This window comes from Oncorhynchus tshawytscha, linkage group LG30 (assembly GCF_018296145.1).
Source record: "Oncorhynchus tshawytscha isolate Ot180627B linkage group LG30, Otsh_v2.0, whole genome shotgun sequence".
NCBI lineage: Eukaryota > Metazoa > Chordata > Actinopteri > Salmoniformes > Salmonidae > Oncorhynchus > Oncorhynchus tshawytscha.
The window spans coordinates 49,762,620-49,772,744 of record NC_056458.1 but is presented as its reverse complement, the minus strand read 5'-3'; the positions used below and the strand labels follow the sequence as shown (position 1 = coordinate 49,772,744).

Genomic DNA, 10,125 nt, shown 5'->3' with positions numbered 1-10,125 from the left:
TAGACCTCACAGCCACAGAGGAACCAACAACCTCCCCTCCTCTGACAATAAACATCACAACAACAGAGGAACCAACAACCTCCCCTCCGCTGACAATAAATCTCCCAACATCAGTGGAGCCAACAACCCCCCCTCTTCTGACAACAAACCTCACGACCACACAGATTGCACCTGCACTTCCAACTACCACCCAAAAACTACTGAACTCACAACCACACCCACAAATGTCAGTACGTACACACCCACAACTACCACAGCATCCACAACTACCACAGCACCCACAACTACCACAGCACCCACAACTACCACAGCACCCACAACTACCACAGCACCCACAACTACCACAGCACCCACAACTACCACAGCACCCACAACTACCACAGCACCCACAACTACCACAGCACCCACAACTACCACAACTACCACAGCACCCACAACTACCACAGCATCCACAACTACCACAGCACCCACAACTACCACAGCACCCACAACTACCACAGCACCCACAACTACCACAGCACCCACAACTACCACAGCACCCACAACTACCACAGCACCCACAACTACCACAGCATCCACAACTTTAAGTACACACCCAACCACCGATCTCACAACCCATATTGTGGACGGTACAACAACGAGCAGTGGGCCTAGTAAGTACAGAATTAACTTTTGTTCAAATTTTAACAAATTATTTGTGTATGTATGTTGTAATAATGTGGACTAACTGTGTTTCCACAGGATACGTTGTTGTACTGAGGATAAAACTGTCCTCTCTGATCCCACTAACAGATGACTACATCAGAAATGTGGTTTTACAGCAGGTCAGTGTCAGATCAGACAGGTTTCTCCTCAGCTCTACCTGATAATCACTGTGTGTGTTGTGTTTCCAGCTCCGTGAGGAACTGATCAGACAAGGGCTGCCAGGGGACTTCGCGCTACGCCTGAGAGCCACTCATGGGATCAGTTCCTGAGGGAGGAACAGGAATTCAGATCAACATTCTTCACTCCTACTTGTCTTGTCTTCCTGGTTCTGATTCTGCAGAAAGTTCTTCTGAAGAAGAAGTGGTTCCTTATAATGACAGAATATGGTTGATTTGTACTAATCTCTTGGGACAGACGCACGTAACATGAATTATGATTTTTGTTCTGGATTGCCAGGATTAGTTGAATGGACTGACAGTGCTTCTGACTGGATGTTAGTTGAATGACTAACATGACTGGGGTTCTTTACTGTTTGGTAACATACAGAGGTAGACTGGGGTTCTTTCCTGTTTGGTAATGTACAAGGTAGACTGGGGTTCTTTCCTGTTTGGTAATGTACAGAGGTAGACTGGGGTTCTTTCCTGTTTGGTAACGTACAGAGGTAGACTGGGGTTCTTTCCTGTTTGGTAATGTACAGAGGTAGACTGGGGTTCTTTCCTGTTTGGTAATGTACAGAGGTAGACTGAGGTTATTTCCTGTTTGGTAATGTACAGAGGTAGACTGAGGTTCTTTCCTGTTTGGTAATGTACAGAGGTAGACTGGGGTTCTTTCCTGTTTGGTAATGTACAGAGGTAGACTGAGGTTATTTTCTGTTTGGTAATGTACAGAGGTAGACTGAGGGTCTTTACTGTGTCAAGAATGGTTGGTTGAGGCTCAGTTTTCTGTGACATTTTAGTGACAGAGGACACCGGTAGGGAGGACCCACTTGTAAACACCCACACACACTCAGGAAGACGTTTCACTTTCACTCACACATGGAGCATAAAGAGGAATGAACAATGAGGTTGAATTGACACTGACGAAAGAGAAGAAGAAATGAATTGACACTGACTAAAGAGAAGAAGAAATGAATTAACACTGACTAAAGAGAAGAAGAAATGAATTGACACTGACTAAAGAGAAGAAGAAATGAATTGACACTGACGAAAGAGAAGAAGAAATGAATTGACATTGACTGAAAGAGAAGAAGAAATGAATTGACACTGACGAAAGAGAAGAAGAAATGAATTGACACTGACGTAAAGAGAAGAAGAAATGAATTGACACTGACTAAAGAGAAGAAGAAATGAATTGACACTGACTAAAGAGAAGAAGAAATGAATTGACACTGACTAAAGAGAAGAAGAAATGAATTGACACTGACTAAAGAGAAGAAGAAATGAATTGACACTGACTAAAGAGAAGAAGAAATGAATTGACACTGACTAAAGAGAAGAAGAAATGAATTGACACTGACTAAAGAGAAGAAGAAATGAATTGACACTGACGAAAGAGAAGAAGAAATGAATTGACAGTGACTAAAGAGAAGAAGAAATGAATTGACACTGACGAAAGAGAAGAAGAAATGAATTGACACTGACGAAAGAGAAGAAGAAATGAATTGACACTGACGAAAGAGAAGAAGAAATGAATTGACACTGATGAAAGAGAAGAAGAAATGAATTGACACTGACGAAAGAGAAGAAGAAATGAATTGACACTGACTAAAGAGAAGAAGAAATGAATTGACACTGACTAAAGAGAAGAAGAAATGAATTGACATTGACTAAAGAGAAGAAGAAATGAATTGACACTGACTAAAGAGAAGAAGAAATGAATTGACACTGACTAAAGAGAAGAAGAAATGAATTGACACTGACGAAAGAGAAGAAGAAATGAATTGACACTGACGAAAGAGAAGAAGAAATGAATTGACACTGACGAAAGAGAAGAAGAAATGAATTGACATTGACGAAAGAGAAGAAGAAATGAATTGACACTGACGAAAGAGAAGAAGAAATGAATTGACACTGACTAAAGAGAAGAAGAAATGAATTGACACTGACGAAAGAGAAGAAGAAATGAATTGACACTGACGAAAGAGAAGAAGAAATGAATTGACACTGACGAAAGAGAAGAAGAAATGAATTGACACTGACGAAAGAGAAGAAGAAATGAATTGACACTGACGAAAGAGAAGAAATGAATTGACACTGACTAAAGAGAAGAAGAAATGAATTGACATTGACGAAAGAGAAGAAGAAATGAATTGACATTGACTAAAGAGAAGAAGAAATGAATTGACACTGACGAAAGAGAAGAAGAAATGAATTGACACTGACTAAAGAGAAGAAGAAATGAATTGACACTGACGAAAGAGAAGAAGAAATGAATTGACACTGACGAAAGAGAAGAAGAAATGAATTGACACTGACTAAAGAGAAGAAGAAATGAATTGACACTGACTAAAGAGAAGAAGAAATGAATTGACACTGACTAAAGAGAAGAAGAAATGAATTGACACTGACTAAAGAGAAGAAGAAATGAATTGACACTGACTAAAGAGAAGAAGAAATGAATTGACACTGACGAAAGACAAGAAGAAATGAATTGACACTGACTAAAGAGAAGAAGAAATGAATTGACACTGACTAAAGAGAAGAAGAAATGAATTGACATTGACTAAAGAGAAGAAGAAATGAATTGACACTGACTAAAGAGAAGAAGAAATGAATTGACACTGACTAAAGAGAAGAAGAAATGAATTGACACTGACGAAAGAGAAGAAGAAATGAATTGACACTGACTAAAGAGAAGAAGAAATGAATTGACACTGACTAAAGAGAAGAAGAAATGAATTGACACTGACTAAAGAGAAGAAGAAATGAATTGACACTGACGAAAGAGAAGAAGAAATGAATTGACACTGACGAAAGAGAAGAAGAAATGAATTGACACTGACGAAAGAGAAGAAGAAATGAATTGACACTGACGAAAGAGAAGAAATGAATTGACACTGACTAAAGAGAAGAAGAAATGAATTGACATTGACGAAAGAGAAGAAGAAATGAATTGACACTGACGAAAGAGAAGAAGAAATGAATTGACACTGACTAAAGAGAAGAAGAAATGAATTGACACTGACTAAAGAGAAGAAGAAATGAATTGACACTGACGAAAGAGAAGAAGAAATGAATTGACACTGACGAAAGAGAAGAAGAAATGAATTGACATTGACGAAAGAGAAGAAGAAATGAATTGACACTGACGAAAGAGAAGAAATGAATTGACACTGACTAAAGAGAAGAAGAAATGAATTGACACTGACTAAAGAGAAGAAGAAATGAATTGACACTGACTAAAGAGAAGAAGAAATGAATTGACACTGACTAAAGAGAAGAAGAAATGAATTGGGACTGGAATTTATTGAAATACTAATTAAAGGTTAAACATATTAAATGTTAAAGGTTGAAAACGTTGGGAGATATTAAAGGTGTTAAAATAATGCAGGTGAGGAGAGTTATAATGTAGTTTTCTTTAAGTTGTGAATCATATAGACTGTGTTTCATTCTGCTTAGAGGACAAGGCCTTAGGAGGTTGATAACGAGACGTTATAATGGTCAAATGTTATAATGTTTAAAATATTGAATTATTAAGATATAACTGGAGTAATAAATTAGGTTGTAGTAAGATTAGAATTGAGTAAAGATGGTTTGAAAAATGTATGTTTTAAGAAGTTGATGTTAATGAAGTATATTAAAAGGAGGTGCTAGCTTGATCTGGAAATCCCTTGAGGTGACCTCATTGACAGAAGTGTTCTAGAACATTCTAGGTGGAATCCTTAAGGTTACCTCATTGGTAGAAGTGTTCTAGTAGCTGTTAGTTTTTTAGACACCAACTGAGGGACTGAGCATCCCGAGGGGGGAGACAAAAATCTGTTTATAAATTGTAGAAGGTAAGAACATGTTTTTCTTGTTGTTAAATACAGCTTCTCATGAAATTGTGAAAAAAATAATAATAATATTGGTACACCCTAATAAGGGTTTAGTTAAGGGTTTAGGTAAAGGGTTTAGGTAAAGGGTTTAGGTAAAGGGTTTAGGTAAAGGGTTTAGGTAAAGGGTTTAGGTAAAGGGTTTAGGTAAAGGGATTAGGTAAAGGGTTTAGGTAAAGGGTTTAGGTAAAGGGTTTAGGTAAAGGGTTTAGGTAAAGGGTTTAGGTAAAGGGTTTAGGTAAAGGGTTTAGGTAAAGGGATTAGGTAAAGGGTTTAGGTAAAGGGTTTAGGTAAAGGGTTTAGGTAAAGGGTTTAGGTAAAGGGTTTAGGTAAAGGGTTTAGGTAAAGGGTTTAGGTAAAGGGTTTAGGTAAAGGGTTTAGGTAAAGGGTTTAGGTAAAGGGATTAGGTAAAGGGTTTAGGTAAAGGGTTTAGGTAAAGGGTTTAGGTAAAGGGTTTAGGTAAAGGGATTAGGTAAAGGGTTTAGGTAAAGGGTTTAGGTAAAGGGTTTAGGTAAAGGGATTAGGTAAAGGGTTTAGGTAAAGGGTTTAGGTAAAGGGTTTAGGTAAAGGGTTTAGGTAAAGGGATTAGGTAAAGGGTTTAGGTAAAGGGATTAGGTAAAGGGATTAGGTAAAGGGATTAGGTAAAGGGTTTAGGTAAAGGGATTAGGTAAAGGGTTTAGGTAAAGGGTTTAGGTAAAGGGTTTAGGTAAAGGGTTTAGGTAAAGGGTTTAGGTAAAGGGATTAGGTAAAGGGTTTAGGTAAAGGGTTTAGGTAAAGGGTTTAGGTAAAGGGTTTAGGTAAAGGGATTAGGTAAAGGGATTAGGTAAAGGGTTTAGGTAAAGGGTTTAGGTAAAGGGATTAGGTAAAGGGATTAGGTAAAGGGTTTAGGTAAAGGGTTTAGGTAAAGGGTTTAGGTAAAGGGTTTAGGTAAAGGGATTAGGTAAAGGGTTTAGGTAAAGGGTTTAGGTAAAGGGTTTAGGTAAAGGGTTTAGGTAAAGGGTTTAGGTAAAGGGTTTAGGTAAAGGGTTTAGGTAAAGGGTTTAGGTAAAGGGTTTAGGTAAAGGGATTAGGTAAAGGGTTTAGGTAAAGGGTTTAGGTAAAGACGCTGAAGGCATCTCTCAATTTAATCCAAGGTACATTTTTGCGTATCATCAATTGGTGATATTGATTGATCCGTTTTTTATGCCTTTTTTTCTGTCATTTTGAATAAACTTGCTTTATTGTTCTGAAACCCTGTGTCATCAAAGAGTCATACAAGTGCATGTCGTTTTACTCCAGGTTTCTGAAACAGACTGGATTAATTCAGGATTCAGGATTCATAGCATCTGGTTAACCTGCATCGGGAACCTGAATTGGTACTGAGTGCATTGGTAGGAGTCGATTGAGGGGTGATTCTGGGCTAAACCAACCCAGGAGAGAGTATCCACTCATAGTGTCCTAAGGTCGACTATCTGGCCTGGACGATCCTGAAAAGATGCTGGTTTGCAGGGTGAGGTAGTACAGGTACTTAGGGGATAGCCCAGTCTACTGTAAGACCTGAAAAGATGCTGGGTTGCAGGGTGAGGTAGTACAGGTACTTAGGGGATAGCCCAGTCTACGGTAAGATCCTTACTGTTGAGTTTGAGGAACAGGACCTAGTTGTGTACTAGCTCAGTGGTAAGGCAGAGCGGACTCTATCAGATCGGACCTAAAATAACAGAGCTGCCATTGGATAGGCCCAGTAGAACTGACCTAAAATAACAGAGCTGCCATTGGATAGGCCCAGTAGAACTGACCTAAAATAACAGAGCTGCCATTGGATAGGCCCAGTAGAACTGACCTAAAATAACAGAGCTGCCATTGGATAGGCCCAGTAGAACTGACCTAAAATAACAGAGCTGCCATTGGATAGGCCCAGTAGAACTGACCTAAAATAACAGAGCTGCCATTGGATAGGCCCAGTAGAACTGACCTAAAATAACAGAGCTGCCATTGGATAGGCCCAGTAGAACTGACCTAAAATAACAGAGCTGCCATTGGATAGGCCCAGTAGAACTGACCTAAAATAACAGAGCTGCCATTGGATAGGCCCAGTAGAACTGACCTAAAATAACAGAGCTGCCATTGGATAGGCCCAGTAGAACTGACCTAAAATAACAGAGCTGCCATTGGATAGGCCCAGTAGAACTGACCTAAAATAACAGAGCTGCCATTGGATAGGCCCAGTAGAACTGACCTAAAATAACAGAGCTGCCATTGGATAGGCCCAGTAGAACTGACCTAAAATAACAGAGCTGCCATTGGATAGGCCCAGTAGAACTGACCTAAAATAACAGAGCTGCCATTGGATAGGCCCAGTAGAACTGACCTAAAATAACAGAGCTGCCATTGGATAGGCCCAGTAGAACTGACCTAAAATAACAGAGCTGCCATTGGATAGGCCCAGTAGAACTGACCTAAAATAACAGAGCTGCCATTGGATAGGCCCAGTAGAACTGACCTAAAATAACAGAGCTGCCATTGGATAGGCCCAGTAGAACTGACCTAAAATAACAGAGCTGCCATTGGATAGGCCCAGTAGAACTGACCTAAAATAACAGAGCTGCCATTGGATAGGCCCAGTAGAACTGACCTAAAATAACAGAGCTGCCATTGGATAGGCCCAGTAGAACTGACCTAAAATAACAGAGCTGCCATTGGATAGGCCCAGTAGAACTGACCTAAAATAACAGAGCTGCCATTGGATAGGCCCAGTAGAACTGACCTAAAATAACAGAGCTGCCATTGGATAGGCCCAGTAGAACTGACCTAAAATAACAGAGCTGCCATTGGATAGGCCCAGTAGAACTGACCTAAAATAACAGAGCTGCCATTGGATAGGCCCAGTAGAACTGACCTAAAATAACAGAGCTGCCATTGGATAGGCCCAGTAGAAACTGACCAGTAGAACTGACCTAAAATAACAGAGCTGCCATTGGATAGCTGAACCATAAAATAACAGAGCTGCCATTGATAGGCCCAGTAGAACTGACCTAAAATAACAGAGCTGCCATTGGATAGGCCCAGTAGAACTGACCTAAAATAACAGAGCTGCCATTGGATAGGCCCAGTAGAACTGACCTAAAATAACAGAGCTGCCATTGGATAGGCCCAGTAGAACTGACCTAAAATAACAGAGCTGCCATTGGATAGGCCCAGTAGAACTGACCTAAAATAACAGAGCTGCCATTGGATAGGCCCAGTAGAACTGACCTAAAATAACAGAGCTGCCATTGGATAGGCCCAGTAGAACTGACCTAAAATAACAGAGCTGCCATTGGATAGGCCCAGTAGAACTGACCTAAAATAACAGAGCTGCCATTGGATAGGCCCAGTAGAACTGACCTAAAATAACAGAGCTGCCATTGGATAGGCCCAGTAGAACTGACCTAAAATAACAGAGCTGCCATTGGATAGGCCCAGTAGAACTGACCTAAAATAACAGAGCTGCCATTGGATAGGCCCAGTAGAACTGACCTAAAATAACAGAGCTGCCATTGGATAGGCCCAGTAGAACTGACCTAAAATAACAGAGCTGCCATTGGATAGGCCCAGTAGAACTGACCTAAAATAACAGAGCTGCCATTGGATAGGCCCAGTAGAACTGACCTAAAATAACAGAGCTGCCATTGGATAGGCCCAGTAGAACTGACCTAAAATAACAGAGCTGCCATTGGATAGGCCCAGTAGAACTGACCTAAAATAACAGAGCCTGCCATTGGATTAGGCCCAGTAGAACTGACCTAAAATAACAGAGCTGCCATTGGATAGGCCCAGTAGAACTGACCTAAAATAACAGAGCTGCCATTGGATAGGCCCAGTAGAACTGACCTAAAATAACAGAGCTGCCATTGGATAGGCCCAGTAGAACTGACCTAAAATAACAGAGCTGCCATTGGATAGGCCCAGTAGAACTGACCTAAAATAACAGAGCTGCCATTGGATAGGCCCAGTAGAACTGACCTAAAATAACAGAGCTGCCATTGGATAGGCCCAGTAGAACTGACCTAAAATAACAGAGCTGCCATTGGATAGGCCCAGTAGAACTGACCTAAAATAACAGAGCTGCCATTGGATAGGCCCAGTAGAACTGACCTAAAATAACAGAGCTGCCATTGGATAGGCCCAGTAGAACTGACCTAAAATAACAGAGCTGCCATTGGATAGGCCCAGTAGAATTGTTAATCCTGCAATGTTGGTATTTTAGCGTTTGACAATTTGAGGATTTGTACGGGATTGATTGATTGATTGATTCGTGGGAATCCGGAATATCCTGGGAATATTTTGGGATATAGGAAAGCCTAAAAATATACCCCATGCAGTACGCAATGCAATAACTACAAGGTTCGCAAAAAGATGATCCTGAATATTTGCACACAAAAAAAATGCAAGGTTAGCATTTAATTATGTTCTTGCTTTAAAAACTAAATCTTTTGGTTTCCACATACCAGGTGTTGAATTCACCTTACTGTAACACCCTATTTCTCCTCTCCCTCAGATCCGTCTAATCCGATCGTCAGGATGTCAGGGATGGACATCCCATTGGACGAGCTCAACGGACCCGGAATCTCCCCTGCCAACGGAACCTTCCTGAAGTTCTCCCTCACCTCCGTTTCCATGGCAGCCGTGGAGCCTGCTGGTGTTCCTGCTGACGCTGCTCGTCATCACCCTCCTCGGGCTGAAGAACCTCATTACATTCTCCTCCTCTGCAGCTGACTGCAGCAGTGAGGGGGGCAGATCATTCACCAACATGGTGATCTGTAGGATATCTTCAGAGGTCCACCTTGTCCACAAATCAGGTTTCTTTCTCTGGCGATGTCAGGAATGACACCGTATCCACTTTATAATTGGCAAACAGTAGTTTTCTATTCAGATTTTCCCCCTCTGGTTAAACTGGACTAACCTGGTTAAACTGGACTAACCTGGTTAAACTGGACTAACCTGGTTAAACTGGACTAACCTGGTTAAACTGGACTAACCTGGTTAAACTAGACTAACCTGGTTAAACTGGACTAACTGTGAAGTACTGTATATGGTAAACCAGAACTCATATATTTGATTGGAAGTATTGCACTGTAACAGATGGTTATAGGATTGGTTAAACACCTCCTTTCTAAAATGTTATTTTATAACCTTTATTTAACCTGGCAAGTCAGTTAAGAACATATTCGTATTTACAGTGACGGCCTAAACCCCCCCGGCCAAACCCGGACCACGCTGGGCCAATTGTTCGATGCCCTATGGGACTCCCATTCACAGCCGGATGTGATACAGCCTGGATTCAAACCAGGGACTGTAGTGACGCCTTTTTGCACTGAGATGCGGTGCCTCAGACCGGGAGCTTCTTTGAAGAGATGAACAACCACCTCAGC

The 10,125-nt window shown here is 41.0% G+C and overlaps 1 long non-coding RNA gene across 1 annotated transcript; it reads left to right on the top strand.

Annotated features, from left to right (window-relative positions):
* The first annotated feature begins 493 nt into the window (after positions 1 to 493).
* LOC121841391 lies at positions 494 to 1,699 on the top strand. The gene is made up of 4 exons (XR_006080394.1): positions 494 to 653; positions 742 to 824; positions 894 to 1,253; positions 1,291 to 1,699. It is a non-coding gene; the product is annotated as an uncharacterized LOC121841391 (long non-coding RNA).
* The last annotated feature ends 8,426 nt before the right edge of the window (positions 1,700 to 10,125 follow it).